At 39.7% G+C, this 22,087-nt stretch overlaps 1 protein-coding gene across 1 annotated transcript in view; it reads left to right on the top strand.

The window, feature by feature from the left end:
* Window positions 1-3,736: 3,736 nt before the first annotated feature.
* Window positions 3,737-22,087, top strand: part of LOC124165860 — a 125,838-nt gene continuing 107,487 nt past the window's right edge. Inside the window, exon 1 of the mRNA XM_046543386.1 lies at window positions 3,737-5,679. The gene's annotated coding sequence lies outside the window, so the exon portion shown is untranslated. The remainder of the gene's footprint in view (window positions 5,680-22,087) is intronic.

Here is a 22,087-nt window from a genome sequence, read left to right as displayed (position 1 = left end):
TTTTGGGAAATACTTTTTACTTATTTTCCGTTCATCTTCGGTTAAAATAACTCAATTTAAGAAAAAATGTAAATATTCCATCCGCTAGCCTAGATGCATGTTTACTAAAACGTTTCTTTAATAAAAGTTTCTACATAACTGAATATTTCAAAGCATACCCTGCTAATGAACTTAAATATACTAAATAGGAACTGAAAGTTTTCCGAATACCTTTATGATAGAGAGAGAGTGTTCCACTGTTTCAAGAGCCAAACTCTATGAATAATATTTCATTTATGATCGAAGTAGTCAAAGGGAGGGAAGCAATAAATACATTTTAGTGTCCAAAAAAGGCTATTCGGGCTTCCAGCCGGGTGGTCTCCCTCCATTCTGCCGACGTTTCGGAACACGAGTCGGGTTCCATCCTCAGGGCTAATGGTGAGTGGATGAAGTTTGCCAGCTTGTTTACTTTTCAGTTGGTTGTGAGGTCTAACGTGATTGGCTCGGAGGCAGCCAATCTTATTTTCTTAAGTGCCGGTTTCCATGCATTACTCAGTGAATACCCTGTGTCACGATTGAGGGTGTTAGTTGCCAGCCGGATCTCGATGGATTCCTTAACCAGTCTTTTCCAGAAATCAGTCTCGCGGCATAGAATTTTCACGTCATCCCACTTTACCCTATGATCGGATTCAATGGCGTGTTCTACAACCGCGGATTTTTCCGGTTGGCAGAGCCTAAGGTGTCTCTTATGTTCTTTTATCCTTGTATTGATAGTTCTCCCCGTTTCCCCCACGTACACCTGCCCACACTCACAAGGAATTTGGTAGACCCCTGGAGTTTCAAAACCACAAGGATCCTTCGCTTTAAGAAGTAGATCTCTTAGTTTGGAGCATGGTTGGAAAACGGTGTCAATACTTTGTTTTTTGAGGATCCTTGAAATTTTCCCGGACACCGTAGACACATAGGGAATTTTGGCAATAGCGATGGGCTTTGGTCTTTCTTCCTCCTTTAAAGAGCCTAGATTTTTAATGCTCCTTTTTAGGGCTGAGTGTATCTCCTCATTACTGTAGCTATTTTGCTTGAAGGTGGTTTTCAGATGTCTTATCTCTTTTGGCAGGCTTTCTTGGTCCGCTATGGCTTTTGCTCGATAGAAAAGGGTGGACAAAACTGCTCTCCGTTGGGCGGGGTGGTGATGACTTCGCCCATTTAAATAGAGGTCCGTGTTGGGCGGCTTGCGGTAGACGCTGTGACCGAGCGTACCGTCGTTCTTTCTATGGATAAGGATATCCAGAAACGGGATTCGGTTGTCTTTCTCGATTTCCATCGTGAATTGTATATTTGTATGTCGACTGTTCATATGGCTCAGGAAATGTTGTAAACTCTCCCTCCCATGAGGCCAAATGATGAAGGTATCGTCGACATAGCGATAGAAGCATCTGGGCTTGAGGGTTGCAGATGAAAGTGCTTCTTCTTCGAAAGACTCCATGAAAAAGTTGGCTATTACGGGAGATAAAGGAGAACCCATAGCAACTCCATCTGTTTGTTCGTAGAAGGTGTCGTTGTACTTGAAGTAAGTCGTGGTAAGGGCGTGATGAAAGAGAAGCACTGTGTCATGGTCAAATTTTCCCTTCAATAGCTCCATCGTATCCATGATTGGCACACGTGTAAAAAGAGATACGACATCAAAGCTGACCATTATGTCCGTGCTCTCCAATCGCATATCAGCAATTGTTTTCACAAACTTAGATGAGTTTTGGATGTGATGGTCGCCATGGCCAATGTGCTCGGATAGGATACCCGCGAGGTATCTGGCTAGTTGGTAGGTGGGCGCCCCAATGGAACTAACGATAGGCCTTAAAGGTACGTTGGCCTTATGGATTTTCGGAACACCGTAGAGCTTCGGTGGAGCCGGCGCCGGTGGATAAAGTCTCTTGGCAGCCTCAATAGGAAGCCCTGATTTCTTAATTAGTGCTATCGTCTTCCTGGTGATAGAATCAGTGGGATCCCGTGATAGTCTTCGGTAAGCTGGGTCTTGTAGGATATCAAGGACCTTCCGATGGTAATCGTCCGTATTCAATAAGACGGTGGCATTCCCCTTGTCTGCTGGCAGTACCTTAACCGTGTTGTCGTTGCGAAGGGCACGAATGGCGAACCTCTCTTCTCTGGTTGTATTGGGTTTCGGAGGAATGGCCTTCAAAAGGACCAAAGAAACCTCAGAACGAACTTCCTCCGCTAAATCATTCGGCAGTTTTCGGATGCCTGGTTCGATGCCCCCAATGACATATCGGTATGGAATGATGCTTGGAGCCGGAGCAAAGTTAAGTCCCTTAGACAAGACTGATATAGTCGGCTTGTCAAGAACCTTATTAGACAAATTTATTACCAACCGTTTAGGATCCATACATGCTGCGGCAGGACGTGAAGGAACAAGTTGGTCAAACTTCTTCTTCTGCCGCTCCTTTTCCTTATTCAAAAGTAATTCACCGCTGGCTGCAGTGGCTCGATCAATATATTCCCAGTCACAGGGCCGGATGGTGGCCATTAGATAGAGATGAAGTTTGAATAATTTGTTTGCATTGTTGTCAAGGCGTCGTCTTTTGTCGTGTATACGTTCGCGAACTAAAGCATGGCTCGTACGTTTAAGAATGCGTTGAACAGCTGGTGAATCGAAAGATGCTTTTACAAGGGCAAATGATGGTACTGCTTCCTCCTCTCGACATCTCAAGAGAAAAGCCAAGGAACTAAGAAGTCTTGATCTTTCCTTCCGCAGCTTCTCTAGTTGTCGGATGCTGCGATGAACTTTCTCCCCGTAGAGGTCTGTGAAGTAAAATCTGATGCTTTCCCGGCGAATATGTTCAAAAAAGGCTATTCGGGCTTCCAGCCGGGTGGTCTCCCTCCATTCTGCCGACGTTTCGGAACACGAGTCGGGTTCCATCCTCAGGGCTAATGGTGAGTGGTTCCATCCTCAGGGCTAATGGTGAGTGGTTCCATCCTCAGGGCTAATGGTGAGTGGTTCCACTCACCATTAGCCCTGAGGATGGAACCCGACTCGTGTTCCGAAACGTCGGCAGAATGGAGGGAGACCACCCGGCTGGAAGCCCGAATAGCCTTTTTTGAACATATTCGCCGGGAAAGCATCAGATTTTACATTTTAGTGTCGTTTACAAAAAAACTTAATTCCATTTTATAGAGAAGATTTTAGCAATTTCAGAGAATAAGAGTTGTGCTCCATATGACGGCAAGTGGATTTAAAAATAAAAATCCTAATGTCAATTCATTGTCAAAGTTGACTTCCTGACATCGGTTTTCGGTTGACTTGGAAACAGAGAGACATTAAGCATGTTATAAGTACCCTTAGGATAAAATGTAATGGGTTGACACGCACTCTCTTCCCCGTGCATGATTGCAAAAGTCAACCGAAAAATAAGTACATGCGATTTCATTTCCAAGAGCAATTTATATTCGAATTTCCAAATTAGGATGAATTAAAGGCGAATATTTACGTCTGCTTTGGATTGGGTATAGATTGCTCAATATTATTGAAGAAAGAAGGCATTGCTATTTCATGTCAGCCCTGCTTTCAACCCTGGTCGGAACCAACGCCCTTCTCGCTGCACCAACCCCTTTCTTCCACCAACCCTCTCACCTTTATTTCCCTTTCCACCTACCCCTCCTTCTTCCCCCCTCCTACCCCTCCTCACCGCCCCTCCAGCCGCTCTCCATGCGCGGGACTCCAGTCAGGCGAGCGACGCCGTTGGGGACAGGTCTTTTCCCGCCGGCTTGCACTCTCGCGTCCCGTCACGTCTGCCGCGGGATCTCCCGCCGAAAAGCCGTCAGGAGGAGACGCTCTCCACACGTCCGTATCCCCCAACTGCACTGGCGAGAAAAATCTCCGACTGAGAGGGTCTGAACACGTTTTTCTTGTCCGTTTACCAATCCTGCCAAAGAGATTTCTGGCCTGCTACACCCTCTTCTCTTTGTTATCTCGCGACCACCTCGTTGTTGTGTGATCTCAAAACGTGACGCGGTGACATTCGGCACGATTTCTGCCGGACTTTCATCTTTCACGCGAGCTCATCAAAAAGGAAGGTTCCTCGCATAACGAGAGTGAAATAGATTTTCTTTTCGTCTCCGCAGCTGTAATCGTGGAAAAAAGCCGGGACAACATTTCACTCGCTTGCACTGCCGGTCTAATTCGAGTGATCAAGTCCTCCTTGCAGTCAGTTACTTTGTGTGATTAGCTTGAAAAAATTTCCTCGTCCTCACGAAAAGATTTACCCCTCTTTCTTCGAAATTAGAAGGCCTGACTGTGATTGTTACCATAGCAATCCCCAGAAAGCATACCTACTAGATTAGACTGTTAATGATTGGCTTTAGAGCCGTCACAACAGACTCACTTTTGCAAAGTTTTTAACGTCTTTACTCCATTGCCGCTGTTGTGGAGATACAGGGGTGAAACGAATTGGTGAAATAGTGACGTATCCACCTTCTCAACGCCCCTTTACAGTTGGGAGTAGGCACGTTTTTATTCGTGGACACGCAGCGCGGTAGTGTATTGTTTTGGATCTGTCTTCGCTGGAGAGGAGCGCGCGATTTCGGCGATCGAGTGACTGTCTGCGTTGAAACCACGGGGCGGCGAGGGAGAGGAGTGAAGTAACCAAGGGAGAGAAGAAAAAAAAAACAAACAAACAAACGTATAGAGAAGTGTGAAAAGCCACCGCTGGTGGCGCTCAGTGAACCGTAGGCTCCAGAATCGTATCAGCTCCCGATCCGAAAGGTACTAATCGCAACAGTCCACCGAAGAGAACAGAAGGAAACATCTTATCGAGTCGCTGCTACCAAATAAGATACAAAGTAACAAAGAATACACCTTTTAAGAAACATCATATTAAATTAAAATACGAAGGGTTCGAAGAAATACCATCGTTATTTCGGAGTAAATGTGTGGAGAATGACAGGTTTCAGAACACAAAAGAAAATATCGCATCAAGTGGCGAAAAAAAGAACAAATTGAATTGAAGGAGAAGAAATTTGGCGATTTTTCACATAATTATTTAATTCGGCCCCAAGCGAACGAGAATTGGAGAGATTTATCAGAAAATTGGCTCATATTTCACGAAGGAGATAGAGAATACGAAAGTGTGGGCATATGCCATCTTTTCGTACATTTTCCCTGTGATTCACGAAGGCAAAGAAGAATAACTGCTCAGCGTAGGGCGTGTTGAAGTTGGAAAAGTGTGAGGAAAGAAGGAAGAACCTGCCTGACCGGACTTGAATACTTGTTGCTCCTGGGTTTACAACACGGAGGAAGGATTGGAGGGAGAAATTTAGAGTCCAGAGATGTGTTTGACGATGTCTCCTGCATCACGACTGCGAACTACGTGAAAAAATCGACACCAGGAAGATTGTAGGAGGACTCTGTTTCTCGGACTGAAATGTGTGTGAAAGGCAAACTGTAAGAGGAAGACAAAATCGAAAAAAACGACATACCCTGCGGCTGGACGTTAGGCGATTGATAGACGAGCAAGTTTGTTCCAAAAACCAATGGCTCTGACAGTGACGCCGTGTAGCCAATTGCATTGTCCGATAGTGAGGCGAGACCCAGGGATCATCCGGCGACGTGAGGACAGAGGGTGAACACAATCCTCCCGCACCAACCAAAGGAGCGGACCAAGGGTGCAGAGCCAGTTCCATCAAAGGGTGAGCGAGCAAAATTTCTTGAATTTTTTAGGCCTTTACTATTTACGGGAATTACAACCTCGGTCATTTGTAACCAATTTTCAAGGATATTTACTTATTTTAATTACTAAAACGGTATTATTTTTAATAAGATTAGCCATAAATTTCTCAAAATCCTCTCCTACTATATAAACAAAACATATAATAGCAACGTAACAGATATACATGTCTTCATTCGCAATTACACCAATACATCAGGAAAATCAACATAAATGAGTTAGCAGTCAGACGTTACAAATAATTTAAAACATATTTGAGGGATATGAATTATATAAGGATAGTGGAAAGACGGTGTTTACGAACAATGCTCAACAAGAGAAGGAACACGTAGAATGGCCATTTTCTCCGACTCGAAAGCATGACTAAAAGCATATTAGAAGGTAGATTCGAGAGGAAAAAACAAAAGAGCAAACCTAGACTGAAACAATGTGAAAAAGGAAGGAAGTCAATGGAAGGAACTCCGCTGCGAATCGCAGAAAGAAGAGAAATGATTGGCCAAAGATCGGATGAAGCGGAAGAGTGAAAAGCAGTCCAATCCTTACACTGTAACCAGGAAAGAAGGGAAAAACTTATTACTTCCGAGTGCGGGATTGGTCGTATATTTGCCTTTGTATCGACAAATTACTCGTTAAATTGCATCTAAGTTAATAATAAATATTTAAAAAATTTCATCTAAGTAAAATTGCGTCTGACCATTGATCGGTTGAGATACGTTCGAATTGAAAATGTTGCGTATCACATCGGCCTATTACCCCTTCCAAATTGAAGTTTCCTCTTCAATCCACCATTCCCTTTCATTCTTTCCATAAACTCTATTCTCCTCATTCTCCACATTCCACAATTGCTTCACATTCTTCCCTTTTAGTTTTAATCATCATCCTCTTCTTATATAGTAGTCGTTCCATCCATACCTTTTGCCTCCTCCGAATCTACTACACTACTACTTCGGTCCTCTCCTCGACCACCATGTCCAGCACCACTTCTCTACTCTTCTCTATTCGCTTCATATTCTCCAATCATCTCAACACACGCGCTCCTAGATTCCCTATAGACATTCCTCGCCTTCTTTCCTCATCTTATTGGTGTTTTATTCCTTTTCAGATAGATATTAGGATTCGACCGCTCATGCTTTTACTATTAAATATCAGAATTCCGTCTAAATCATATCATCGATACTGATTTTCCGGTTTTCAATGGCAACCATCAACCGTGAGGTTGGAGCATCGGGAGAAGATAATACCTCAGCTTCTAACGGCAGGCTAATGGCAGACTTTGGTAATGGTTATCTTTGTCGGCTAACGGAATTCTATCGGAAGCAATACTTTTTCATCTCCCTTGTCCTCTAATGAATTCTCACAATTTGATGTGGTTTAGTACCGCAAGACATATTAATATGAGCCCAAGTGATAGTTATCGCTCTATTATTTTTCTAAGTGTAATGTAAAATAGCTTACCTATATCTCAGCTGACCTGAAATCAAATTCATTCCTGATAACTAACCCCTGACATTGAATAATCAATGGAGATGCAAAAACGTTTAGTCATCGTTTGTCATTTGTTTGTATAATTCCAATTCGCTGCACTCAAATCAATATCTCTATCATAGATTAAGCCAATATAAGTTTACTCCAAGAAATGATCTCTTTTTATAATTATCATTATTTAAATAATTTTTACTGTTAATAACCGTTACTTTAATTATTATTTTAATGATAAAAATATCAAATCACACCCAATGGCAATTTGATCCAATTTTTTTCACATCTCAAGGGTTATTATCACGTTTTTGTAACTATTCGCGATTTCACATGTCCAAAAGTACGCGATTTTAACTTGGCATGGCAACGGCCCTAAGTAGGCATTTCAAAAACTCCTGATTTGCAATTACCTCAAGTATCCCTTACGTAAACGATGAATAATGCATTTTTCATTGCCAAATCAAAATTAAGGGCTCGTAGTAATTAAATTTCAATCATTAGTAATCATTTAAAGAACACAGGAAAAGTGAAAGACAAAAAAAACTAAGTGGGGCTTGAAAGCTACACTGGTATAACTATTTGGAAATTTCAGACGGAACTTTTATATGTTCGTAATAAGTGTCAGGACCACTCGATTGTCTGCGGCATAATTTGCCGGGATACAACGCGAGTCAACATGAAGACGGCTGACTCCAATACATTCTTGAAGTCTCAGACACATCGCTTGGGCAGGCCGTGGGGGAAACTATGTCGTTAAAGTCTTCCAGTTCATTGACTTTTACAAGTGAGTGTGCAAAAAGATATGTGGAGGTATCAAGGAAGCAGTAAAAATCGATCTCATTGAACACAGAGGGATTTTACGGCAGGTATATCTCTAAATATCGTATGGGTATTGCTCTGGTCCAAATATTTATCCAAGAAAATTTACAAAAAGTAAATAAGAAATATTGAGACAAAAGTTTGATGATGTAGGGTAAAGTTGATTACGTGTATCCATCTTTCAGCAGAATTTATTCCTCTCAATTAGTACCATAGAGTTTCCCAAAAGAGTTGCATTTCATCTCTCTCCGGAATCCCTTCCTCGAATATATAGACAAAACCCTGTCAACACAACAAAAACAAGTCGTAGTTGCCTTCAAAATTTACCCCACGATACATAACACATACATCAATAAATCAGATTTTTACAAAATTACAGAAGATTTATGAATATCAAATGTGAAAACTCTAAAAAGTGTAGGAAAGAAGTCTTCTGAAAGCCTTTGGAAGAAATAGGGCAATTTAATTGGTTACCTACTTCATGAAACACAGTGGAAACGAAATGAAAATTATCGTTGAAGGAAAAGTGGGAGGAAAGAACGACGATGAAGATGAAGGATGCAATATGAATGAATAAGGTGTGAAAAGATTAGCTGACAGGAGAATAGAATGTAGAACTGCGTCAAACCAATCTTAGGATTGATTGCTATTGATTATATATATATATATAATTCAGTATAATACATACAGCTTAAATATTTGATTCTGATGAACTATTTATTTAATTGATGCAAGGATTTTGGTCCAAAATCATGGACAAAGTTGCAGATTTGGAGAAGCAGAAAGCGACCTCATTTTCACACCCACACTCGTTGTTCACTGCTGCTCCATTGTGACATCGTTCATACACACAAATGAGCTCTTAATTTGCCCCTGCTCGTGTAATCACCATCTCCACACGTTTCCTTAATAGCCGGGCAATTAGCTATGAATCATGAGCCGGGTTATGGATAGCGCTTTGATGAGGAGATGACGAAAAAGTGTTGACGTCTCATTTTGTCGATAAAAATGGCGCGGAACAAGCCGGGAGTTTTATTTATTTTTAAGGCTTATTGCAAAGGAGTCTCTCTTTAGGGAGGCCTGAAGGAATTCGATGGCTATCAAAGACGTGAGCCCAGGGGCACTTTCTCAGAATCTCGCTCAAAAATACAAAAGTATCCCGGGGATCGTTAAACGCTGCAGTCTTCCATGAAAATTCTGATGCATAAAGTTGGTTTAGATATTGCCTAAAACTCGGAAAACACTCATTAAGTTTTATTTTATCATTCTTGCTAGGTTTATATAAGTTTTTTTCCTTAAAAAACCAATGCATAGTTTTCAATTAATCAAAATTTCCTCATGGTTCGATAAAGAGGTGTGTCTATCTAAAAAGCTTTTTTTACGAATGATTTCCACAAAATTGCAGTAAAAACTTTACTGCTAGGACAAGAATCATTGATTGTCAATCAGATTAGCAGAGAGCATTTCGCGATTTGAATGGGAATGACATCTCCGTCGTTTCTATGACAAAGAGTCATTTCAACGTAAGAAAAAGAAATTTCTGCTGTATGTTGCTCACTGAATGTGAAATAATTAGGAGGAGCATTTATTTCCCTAGAATGAATAAGTACAAAGACATAAAATCCAAATGCCAATTGAAGTTAGGAGGAAAGATTTTCCGATTGGTCTATCCCTCGGTGGATCAACACTTGTATTTCTCTCCGCTCATAATTGGCTTTTTCTTACTCAGAGACTTTTTCACTGATTTTGAGATTACTCGCCCTCTGTATGACCCTGGACGTTATAATGAAGTTTGAAGATATTTTTCGGCTATACATCTCCCGATATGCTGCTATCGGAAAAGCAAATTTTCACGATTAAGTTTCATCCATTCGTTCTATTGTCAACCAAATAACCTCGTTCAAATTCATTTCAATAGTTAAAGAGGTAACAAGAGTAATTTTCTGCATTTTTTATAGTTTTCCTCGACCAGTATCCACGTTTATCACACCTCGAAAAAAAAAACTTGCGAGGTATTGAGGCGTAAATTGAGTCTTGAAAGAGGTTGAACCAGTTAAAATTGGAAAGAACAGCTTAAAATTACATCTGGAGAAATGGAATATGAGGTGCAGAAATATTTGTGTGGCAGATGTGATTTTCCAGATATCTTGGCGTTACCCGTATGAAGTCTGGTTTACATTCAGCGGTAGTCTGGATTCTGGAGAACACTGAATGCTTGATTTGTAAGGAATAAGTGCCTCAAAGGAAATTTTTATTGTAGTCCATTACACGCTTCAAAGTCCGAAAATTATGTTGTATTAAATAATTAACTTGGCTTCATTAAAAGATATTTAAGATATTAGCATGAAATGTTGACCATACTCAAACTCAGCAACTACAATGAGATAAATAATTTGTTATCTTAACCATAAGCAACCTCAAAAAATATTGTTACACATTAAAAATCACAAAAATGTTTCCCTCCCTAATACAAACCTGATACTAATTCAAAGCAGGAATTAGTTGCATCTTCAAAATTTCATTCAAACGAAATGTATCTATGATAAATCGAAATTCAGCATCATGATCAACACTCAAAAATCCGAAAATTTGTTTGACGAACGTTCTAATAAATTCTCCTGTCAGCTATCTGACACTTAATCAACCAGAAGCCTTTCTTTATCGTTCTTTCATTCCATTTTCCCTTCGGCGAATGCTTTCCTACACACCACAATGCATCACCGATTAAGTGTTACCATCTTCTTCCCACGGTTTTCAAAATACCACTGAATGTTCCCACACTACTAACACGATTTGTCAATTATATATATTCTGTATACACACAGAAAAATAGAGATAAGAATCGATGGAAATGAATGTAGCTTCCGATACTTTGTGTGACTCCATCATATAAAAAAAGGAAATACACTTCGAGAACTCCACTGAATATATTGAAACTACATTAGAGTCATTACGTTTCACTGCAGTCCAGCATCATCACGACTGAGCGCTTAGTTATCGTTGTTAGGAGGGTTTGACCTTGATCATCCGTCATAGGTCAAGATGTTTCGAAATGGAGACTAAAAACATTGTCATTGACTCGAGGGCAATGAGTTAACGGTTCTTTCAACGGCCAATTCAAAACGGATAATGCAAAGCAAATCCCCCCGACATCGGAAACTATGCATCCAATCTTAACGTTGCACCAGAACATTTTGACTAGAATTGAGAGGAATTAAACACATTGAGATGAATTTGCAGAGTGTCATTGCCTTACAGTTAGTGAAAGCAATCGCGTTTTCGATAGAGGGAATGAGGCTTCTGAGGATACACTAGTGGGGGATTGATTTTGATGTGCCTGACCCTGAGGCATCCCTTATTTCTTCGTCCCTTTTTAATCTTCCCCGACAACGGAATCCTCACAAGGGACCCAAAAAAGGCCACTGGTTAGTGACGGTGATCACGTAACGCCCGTTCGTGACTGGTCTTTTTTTCCCTACACAAGACACGCAAATTCAGATGTCACAAAATGCCATCCTTCAACGGTCTCCATACGCTACTATCATTTTAAGCCTAAGTCGACGGATTAACCGCGCTGTTCGTGATTTTTCCCAGGGGCGTACGAAAGCCTCGAACCAATATACATGTGATTGAATCTTTGCGGGCCAGAGGTACCTACAGAAGTTATTTCATTTATTGAAGTATTCTTCTGGTTAAGTTACGTTTTTCTTATTAAATTCTTCTATTCTTCATTGATCGTCCTACTAAGTAATCGAAACACTTCACTTTTTTGTGAAATTAGTGGAGCATAATTGAAACTATCATGAAAATGACGATTAATTCGATGATTTCAGGCTTAACTTTGTGAAAATCCATTGCAAACAATTAAAAAGGTATGGTACATACTTTTTCACACACTTTATTTAAGATGACCGACTTCGTAACCGGTTTCCAACGCGTAATAGCAACCAAATAAACAACAAAATAATAATTTCTGTACCTGAAGATGTCGCCTATGCGACGAAATTGGTCGTCTTAAATATATTGAGTGAAAAAGTACCATACGTTTTCAATTGTTTATGAAAATGATGCTTCGTATCTTCGACTGACCTCCTTAATTTGACGATAAAGAGGACGAAATGAAGAAAGACCCTTTGGTGGTGGGCGTGGGAGGAAGGAAGGACCGACTCTGAGCCAGTCTGGGGACCGAACAAACATTTCGACGAGCGTGTCCTTACGCTGCCTGACCTCTATCGCTGGCGAGAGTAACTAATGGAGGTGGGAGAAGGTTTTTTTGGAGCGATTTCCGGGTTCCGAACTTCGGTGTTCCTAATAGGGTTTCCTTTTAGCGCCGTGGCCCACGCAAAGAGGTCAATCGGAGTGGCTTTAGCGCGCGCTGTCACCTGACCCTCGACTTATGAAACATGATACTCGAGATATGCTCATATAATTAGATAGTTTATAATATACTAATTTATATGCAGCAAAAAAGCATTAGGGAGATTGTTTATTTTTGGATGGGTTTAAAAATTTTCATAAACCTCTCTTCCAATCCGTTTTTTTATATACTTTATTTTTCCTCTAAAAAAGTACTTGTTTTTTTATCGTAACATCAAGTTGTCTAGCATTGAACCTTTTTTATTCCTATAGTTCTCGTCCATTAACTACGGATCCGGAACTATTCCTATATATTTGCAGAAAACATATTTATATGCAACTGAAATTGAAAAGGACGTTGTCTCAATTCAAAAATTATTCATCCTATTGTACAGTATGTTGGATCGAAAAATGACTTTATCGGGATCAAATTATCTCTTCGCGGATAAGAGACATTTTTCGGCCCAGCCTGCAGTAGAGGGCAAGTAAGTGATTCGGTCCAGCATTTCCTCAATGATCCGACTTTAAAATTACACTGCATATCACTCCATTTTCCCATACATATATATCCTTCGACTCTTCCGCCGAGAATTCCCACCGCAAGCTCGTCACAACACAGGCCTCCGCAGGCGTGTGTGTCTCAAGGGCGCAGAGGCGTGTAGCGTAGCGGTGAAGAATATTCGCGGGAGCGGACCGCAGCATCCAGGTGCGGATGTCAGCGGAAGTGGACGACAACTGAGGCGCGGCTTACGCAACTCCAATGGGTCTCTCGTTGCAACCGTCGCAAAAACTCGAGCTGGATGGGAAAATCGATTTGTAGCAAGTCAATTTCTCTCGGTCTCCTGACCGAATTCGGCTGTCGATCTCATCAATTGGAATGGAATGCTGTCTATAATGGAATCATCAATGGAATGCTGATTATAATGTCCCCTCTCCGAGTAAAGCCGAGAAATTGCGCAGCTGGCCATTTTGAATAAAGTCGTCTATAATTTCGCTCCATTTAAAATACCGCATGGGAGAACGAGAGCTTAACTTTGAAAAATTTTCTCAGCTTCTATAATTCGGAGGAGATTGCGACTCGGAAGGTAGTTTTCCAGGACCCTACAAAAACAAACTTCAAAATGGACTCTTCTTTCAATAGAAATCCGCGTATTTCCCCATTAAATGTAGCGTACGAGGGAGGCGACCAAGTTTGGAGAACTTGAGCCACGACCACCGTGCTTCAGCCTGGCTTCAACTGCTTTCTTGCATAGCGGTCCAAAGCGACCAACAGCGGCTTCCGACCAAATTTTGCTGCCGATCTCGTCATGTGATCATTTAGATATTTTACAGATAAATTACAATGTAATCGTCGTCCTCATAAGATTGGTCAAAGTATCAGCTTGCCTTGATTACCACAAAATTCTGTCGCCTCACATTCACGAGTTAAATAGGCATATATTCGTAACTCGGGGTCGATTCCCAGATAAATGAAACAGGAAAAAGCCCAAAATCTTTCGATGATAGTTAGTACTTAAGCAGGAGAGCCCCACGAGGAAGGCTCCCCTATCAAGTGGCAACTGCAGAACTGAGATGCAGTGCAGTCTCCCACGGCTGAAGATGATTTTCATTGAGATGACGAGGCGAGGGTGGATCCGAACAATGGTGGAGAGAGAGAAAGACAATCGATATGCGATGGTGGGAGGACTACTTAGCAATCGATCGGCCTCCTTTCTTTTGTCATCCATTGGCGAAGGTGCTCGCGAATCTCCTCGAGACATCTTGAGACACGTGAACAGGTACATCCATCCATCCTTCCAGACATCCTCTCATTCCCCGCGGCACATCTTGATTGATTTCGGGGCCACAAAATGGCAGGGCATGATCTTTATGATTTCTTTACATAAGCCAGTTTTAATATTTTGATATAACATGAATGAATTTTCAAATAATGCCACGATCTCATGTAGTATTATTCAACTTACCGTTATTAATTTGGGTAAATATCCAGGAAAACGAATCTTGAATTGACGTGTTCAATTTTTCCTCATTTTTTAAATTGCAAGAAAATTGTTGGGTGAATTTTTTAGCAAAATAGACAATGTAAAAATACATAGGTTGAGTAATTTAGTAAACTTTTCCCCTCTCAAAGTGTTATTTCAAGTAACTCGAATTAATACGACCCTAATCGTCAGATTTAAGGGTCTCTCATGGTAAGACTAACAATTATCATGTGGACGGCATGATATATATGGACGATTGATATTTATTTACACATGATGGAAATTCTTGAGGGACAAGTGGATGACAAGAAAGCACTACTTTCTCATAAACACATCGTATAGACGCTCTTTCATCACTGCAACTGCGTTCATTGTCAAAGTTTTACTTTGAATTCACATCATTACCTACACTAAAAAGAAAAGCATACAATTAAAAAAATCTACGCATTCTTTTTGAGCTCTTCTTCCTTTCGTGTAGTCTTCAGATAAATTTGACTCTTCAACTGCATGACCCTTCTTCCACACAATTTTAACTCAGAAGACGTTCTATAAATACGAAAATTCAGCTTCTGAAAGTGACCATTGTTTATGTTGTACTTCGATTTTTTTCAGCACAATTATATTTTAAAGCTTAGCCCACATATAAATATATTTGTTTTCAATTGTGTGACTCGCTAGAATACTGAAAGACAATGAAAGGCGTAAGAATGACCAAATTTGTCCAAAAAAATCCAAATAATTACTTTTGAATCGATTATCCCTTCATTAAAGAAAGCTTAGTAATACGAGTGGAATAGGCACATTAATGTGTGGAAAGTTTTAATTAGAATTAGATACTAAAGTTTTAAGATACTGATTCAAGCCAACTTTCGCGAACTCCTTCTTCCGAGCTACATTAGTTATTAATATGATCTTTTCGAGGTGGCGAGGTCATTTGTGACATAAGGGAAGGGCAGTGGAGGGATGGAGGGATGGAGAGAAACACGGAATCGAAATAATTAGCTTGCTCTTGACAGAGGGAGGCGTAAAGGGGATCACGGCAGAACGTCCCATCCGACGGACGGAGTGTTGCACTCGAAATGTCTTCCACACAACACTCTAGCAGACGTCTGACAGACTGATGAAAAATCTCTGCCACAGCCGCGAATTGAACCCGAGCTCAAGGACTGTAGAGCCTACACTCTAGCCACCATTGATCTCTGAAGTGTATTAAATATAGGAGAAATGAAAAAAATATAAAATCGTGCATAAAAAATACTAAAGCACATTTTTTTAGCCCCTCATGTTTTTTGTATACATTTTTTTATTCATCCGTCTCCTTCTCCACTTGCTCCACCCCTTTTTTTATTATTATTATTCGAGGAGGGCGGGAGACGGCTATTTATAGAAACATTCAACTCTTGATTGCGTGCATTTTTTTCGCTCCCCCCCCCCTCCCTTCTCGTCTCGAGGCGTCTCTTGGCAACCAACTCCCACTCGCCCACTCCACCAGGACACATCTCCAGCAAGCCGGGAGAGCCCTGGGAACGCCGAAGCAAGGTGTTTTTTTATCATCAGGAGTTAAAGGGAGGATATCAGGCAAGAAACGGAATGACGCCTTACTTCGAGGCGTTTTATAATTCGGATCTGAGAAGCGTGAAAGTCAGGGAAATCGGCATTCGGTTAAAAAATGGAGAAAAGGTAAAGAAGGATGAGAAAGAGAAGAAATACGTAATAGGTGTGAAAAGATTATCTGATGGAAGAACTGAGTGGAGAGCTGAGTCAAACCAATGTCAGAATTGTTGACCAGTGATGACAAATAAAAATATTAGTTAAACTATTTTGACCGCATTTACTACCAAATAATAAAATTATGTCATTTTTGGACTGTTCTGGTTTTTTTCATATCATTCATTCCCTCTACTGAAAATAAAATTATTTCATTCCGTCGTATTCACTTGTTCAGGGCGTTTACTTACGCTGCATCTTCTCATTTGGATTCCTCGAAAGCCTTCGGAAAAAAAATCTCGACAGAAGAGTTGTTTTCGCATTTCTACTGTTTCTCGTTCATTGTTGCGTGAAAGGCATTTCCAGCGGAGCTTGTCAGTGGGCAAATTCTAAAGATAGGGTAGCCCAGAAGCCATTCATTATCTGTGAGTGGATCAAGGTCAAATCTTGCCCTTTGGATTTCTTTAGTCACACCGCTGGTCGTTGGTATGACTACTTCTCATAGAATGTAAATATATTTATAAATGAAAAACGATTTCTTCCTTTTAAAAAATCAGAAAACTTACTTTTTAATAATTCTGAGTTATTCCCATTAAGTCCCAGTATAATAACAAAATATTAATAAATTGAAAATGAGAAATCAAGGGAGTAAGCTTTCGAAATGTGTTACAACAGAAAAATTTACTTCCAATTTTAAGGTCATAGCACTAGAACTCAAGCTGCCCAATCGCGCATTAAGTCAAATTAACTTAACATAAGCTTCATGATAAACCTTGACTAGCCGATGATGCCGGACCCCTTGAAATATAATATTGCATACACACTGTTTTGGGGCTGTCGCAATTTAATTTTAAGTATATCATTTCATAAAGAGACGAAGTACGACTATTACGTGATTCTCTCTCCTGGGAAAAGATAGTATTATGGTATTTACCAATAATTATACTGGGCACCAAGGTTGAATTCGACTTGACAACATTATTCGTCATAGCAGAAAGTCGAACCCAGAACTCCCGATCGAATCCCAGTTTAGTCAAGTGACTTTCTCATTTCGAATTCCAACGTTGATGCATATAAATTTGCTCCCGTACATAATACTGCATAAAACTTTACTCGTTTCATGCAGTAATATTTTGATCCATTCACTTGCAAGTGAAGAGATTTTCATTGCAAATTATCAATTATACTCTGACACCTTGTATTTTCGCACACATGAAATAAATTCATTTCTATGAATGTTGCGACACCAATTTTATTCTGATTCCGCGAAAATAAATTTATTTTTTAAGTATAAAAATAAATTATTTATTTATTTCTTATGTGACTACCGAAATTAATAGAATGAGATACCTCGCCAACTGCTCTTCGCCACCCGTTACAGTTCTGCAGTAGTAATCGTATACAACTCCGTATTAATACAATGCTATTGCACTATTCAATTATTTTTTAAACGCTTAATGTCTAAAATAAAGTTGGTTTGGATTCCAGGTGTTGATAGGACTGTCATTATCGGTAAAACATCAAACACGAGGCACGAAGCCAGAAATTTGCTGCGGCAGGACCCTGGGTGGCACGCCATGGTTGCCAATATTGGAAGTTTGCTGCCAATGCTCACGCATCGATAAAACATAAATTCCATTATATAAGCTGTACATTGCGTTTGTGCTGATGATTATAGTTTCGATAATTTTTTACCGAAACTGACGGAGTTTCGGTAAAAAATTATCGATGACGGAGTTGGTTTGGTCTCCATAAGCGTTTGCTCCCTATATGCGCCTGATTTCTCGCGAAAATGTTCAACTTTTGGGCCACAAATATCAGCATGTTCCTTGAGAGCGATTTTGATGCACATTTCATGCAATGAAAAACGGAGTACAGCAGAGACAGGTGCCCATGGTATAGTAGCCTCCTCAGGAGATGCATGTCTGACAGTCGCTGTTAGGAGCTACAGCAAATTTCGGGGGGCGGCGCTGAAATCTCCTATGGCTATTTGCCTGTCATAAAAGCGAGATAAGTTGATGCGAGAACAGCTTTTCCTGCTCAGTAGCCAATGTGGTCGGCCGACAATAATGCTTTATTTGCTCTCCCACATGGAAGCATTTGAATAAAACTCCGTAATTAACTTAAGCGCACTAATATTGAGCCATATACATTTTCATGAAGAAAAATACCATTTACAGGCTTTCCATAATCTCTGTATTCGTCGTGGATCCTTACAAAGTGATAGTGATTTTCTTTCGAAATACAGGAAAACAATTTTTTTGTATTTTGATGTATTTTTGGGGCTGGAAAACATGGTTTAAATACAGAACTACTTTGTTTGTACTATACAATTTTTCGCATTTTAAAATTGCGCGATCGGATGAAATAATCCGATTCGAATTGTTATCTATTGTGTTATTTTTCTAAGCATTGTCCTAACAAAATTTTTCCGCGCTTTGAAATAACAATTTATCTTATTTCGCACTAAGCTGTTAGCCATAGACCATTAGAATGCTTGCGATTGGTCATAGACCATCTTAAAGCTTGTGATTGGAAATAGAATATGAAGTAGGTATCTGCCTGCCTGCTGCCATAAATATCTCACAAATTAAGATTATAGACTTCATTCAGATCTTGGGAGTGAACTTGAAATATTTCATTGCGTGAGAACATAAACACGACACCCTTAACGATGCAACGGCGTCTGCTGCTGTTCAGATCGGAATGCGTATTCGCCGTCGAAGCTGTTTTCAAACTATGTATATAGCACGACGCCAGATCACGCTTGCAGCTCACACAGCTCACACAGCTCACCTATCCTCTGGTATAATGATTAGTGATGAAAAAATGCGGGTTATTTATTTAAGTACATATACCGGGACTAGCCGCGGTGATAACTTTTACGGAGTCACCCGCAATGCACAAATTGTACGAATTGTGGAAATCGAGGGATCCGGGTTTGAATCCCGGTCAAGGCGAATGATTTTTCCTCTGTGGATTTTTCGCACAAAACATGAGTGGAAAAGGGATTTCGAACGAAAGGGTATTTGGACATTTAAACATTGCCTAGAAAAAAAAAATCCAAACAAGAGCAAATTTTTGACTTCGTGAGATTTAGGAAATTTTTAGGGGATTGACCACGATGAGACTTGGGATGTCCGTTTAGGGAATTAAGCATTACTTTATAAGTAGGTAATTGTCATTTAGGCAAGAAATACAAAACTCTGGGAATAATTTAGTTTTTTCCATTCTCTTTATCTCAATTTTTAACGGTGATTAGTGTCATGGAGTGAAGCTCTTTAAGAGTTATATACTTACAAAATATTTTGATCGATGTTTCGGCATATTTTTATACCTTTTTCAGGATTTTTTACAATGAAAATGATTTTTACCTTCAAATCATAGTAAACAAATAAATAAATCATATTCATTGAAAAAAAAGCCCGGATAAAAATATGAAAATATAGCGAATCGTTGGCCAATAAAGCCATCCATTCTCCTCCTTTTCTTTCAAGGCAATGAGTGTATTTATTTTTTGTAGGCATTTTGGAGCACTTCAGCCTTTTCTCAGTAGATTTTCGTAGGTTTTCTTGCAGTGGATTTCTTTCCAAAAAGTATACGTCGAACAAAATCCTTGTGTTTTTCTCAATAATACACGTATCTTTTCACAGATTATGTCACTATTTTGCAGTATATATGTTAGTTTTCATCTTTTTTTGTGTTCATTATAGTCTATATCACCAAGTATTTTGAAGGAATTAATGTTTACATCTTGGCTGCATTAAATCTTTTGCTTCCATCATTTTTAATAGGCTATTGAAATCGCTGTAAATATTTAGTAAGTATTAGTTCAATGACGAGATGTTAGATGGAAGAAGGGACTTCATAGTTTCAGCCAGGTACAGTATGAAATTCAGCAAGCATGATTGATGGTTTGGCCAATAGGAGCTCTGTGATCATTGTTTCTATAGCGTACCCAAATGACTAATCATAATAAACAATTAATAATGGACTGTGTAATTAAAGATTTTGATGCATCAACACTGAATGCATTCCTGAAATATTATCATAGAATAGAGTATTTTAGCATTGTTATTCCATGGCTGACCCTTTTCCTTAAATAAATACCTCAATTTGTGGGACGCCTTGGTGGTTTCCGAGTTCTTCATGAAAAGAGTGTGCTTTTGGGGTTAATTTCTGGGGTATATTAAACGTTGCTAGTGGTATTCTCCTGTAAGAATATCACTCAAAAGTTTATTAGACATACTGGGAGCGTAAACTGTCCCTGCGTTCACGAAAACCTCCACATTTGCGCCACCGAAGCCCGATGAGGGCTGGCGTCGTCCTTCTTAGGGCGGCAAGGGGATTGTGCTCACCCATCCGTAAGTTGGACGAAGCCATTGCATGGGGCTAATAGACGGGGCTGCCTGCGGTGGCGACTCTTCGGTTGGAAGGAAATCGACTAATGATTGCGGTCTGTGTCCGAAACAAAAAAAAGAAACTCGGGTATGCGTGTTACCTGAAATTCTCTCTACAACTTTATCTTGTTATCCAATGAGTGTAAAACAAACCTATCCTTACATGGGAAGACAAAGGAATTTCAAGAAAAGTGAAATTATTTCTGTACGTTCCACAGTAGCAATTTGGTGCCGACCACAGCTTTGACACTTATGACATTGTTAAGGTACTATCGTTCAAAATGGTTTCCTTACCACTTAAGTGTTGCATAAATGGTTCCATAAACGATTCTCGACTTCCTCTATTTCTGTGTAAGATTCAAGGGCCATGCGGTTCAAAATCGAAATCATAACATTGCATTATGTCGTATGCTCTTAAATCGATATAACTGATGTGCACCGCTTATGGGAAAGCAAATTATAAATTAATATTTAATGGAACATGATCAAGTACCCACTCATTAACATGTAATTTGAGTTAAAAGTAAATCAATCTTAGAGTAAGGATTAGCAGTGGGCGGATGACGTCAGTGCCATCATATTTCAAGCCACCAATGGTAACGTGGGTATATTGTCACGTGACTTGCATACGATTAACGAAATGGTGCGCTCATGTTGTGCATTTGGGCAACAAAAAAAAATAATTCAAGGAAAGCCAAGTGACCTTTTACTAACGAGTAATGTGCATATATTCTATTTTGATGTGTACCTCATATTTCCTCCCGGCCTCATTGACGTTTAAATTTCCCACGTCACGTGATACACATGATGGGTAAATGCGCTCCCTGAAGAGGACTACCCTCCCTCCATTTATAATTACTTTAAGAATCCAACACGTCTTGGAATGCGAGAATTACTCAGAATTTGCTCGTGTCGCCATGGTGACATGAGGAAATTCTGAGGTCATTAAATTTGCTTCCATATGGCTTATAAAACTGGATTATATAACATTGGCTTTGCCGAATATGTTCTCTTTTCTCCTTAATTCTGCCATCTATTTGATTATGTCTCTGAAGAGAATGTTAAATGGTTCCCACACTTCACAGCATCTTAAAGACCAAACTTTTATACGTTTTCCACACTCTCCGGGAGGTACGCATTAAATGGGGATAAAAAAGTATTTCAAGACACATTTTGTGCTATGCCCCGGAGATTATAAATATTTTTTTTTATATTTTCTGTTTTGGCTTTATTTAGCTCAACTTTAAATTAAAAAAAAATATTTATGTATCAATACAATGCTCAATTTTACAAATATATCCTTATTCTGCCTTTTTTTCGACCATCAAATTTCGACCGGAAAAGTTTTCGACCATAGAATCACTTATTGAGTTTAATTTGGCAAATTTGTACTGAACCAAATTTTATACACATCTAAAAACAAATGAATTTTCCCATTTTTCTATTGTACCTGTAACCTTTAACCCTACATTACCTGACCATTACACAGTTTTCATTCCTTTTTCTGATTTCTTTATGATTTTCTGTACACCTCAACAAATTTCCACCTGAAAAATGTTCATTTTTCTCGTTTTTTTCTCTTCTTCACGAACTACCTCTACCACGGGTACGTTTATTTATTTCATTT

Source organism: Ischnura elegans, chromosome 9, assembly GCF_921293095.1.
Source record: "Ischnura elegans chromosome 9, ioIscEleg1.1, whole genome shotgun sequence".
Classification (NCBI taxonomy): Eukaryota; Metazoa; Arthropoda; class Insecta; order Odonata; family Coenagrionidae; genus Ischnura; species Ischnura elegans.
This window is presented reverse-complemented; position numbering and strand designations above follow the sequence as displayed.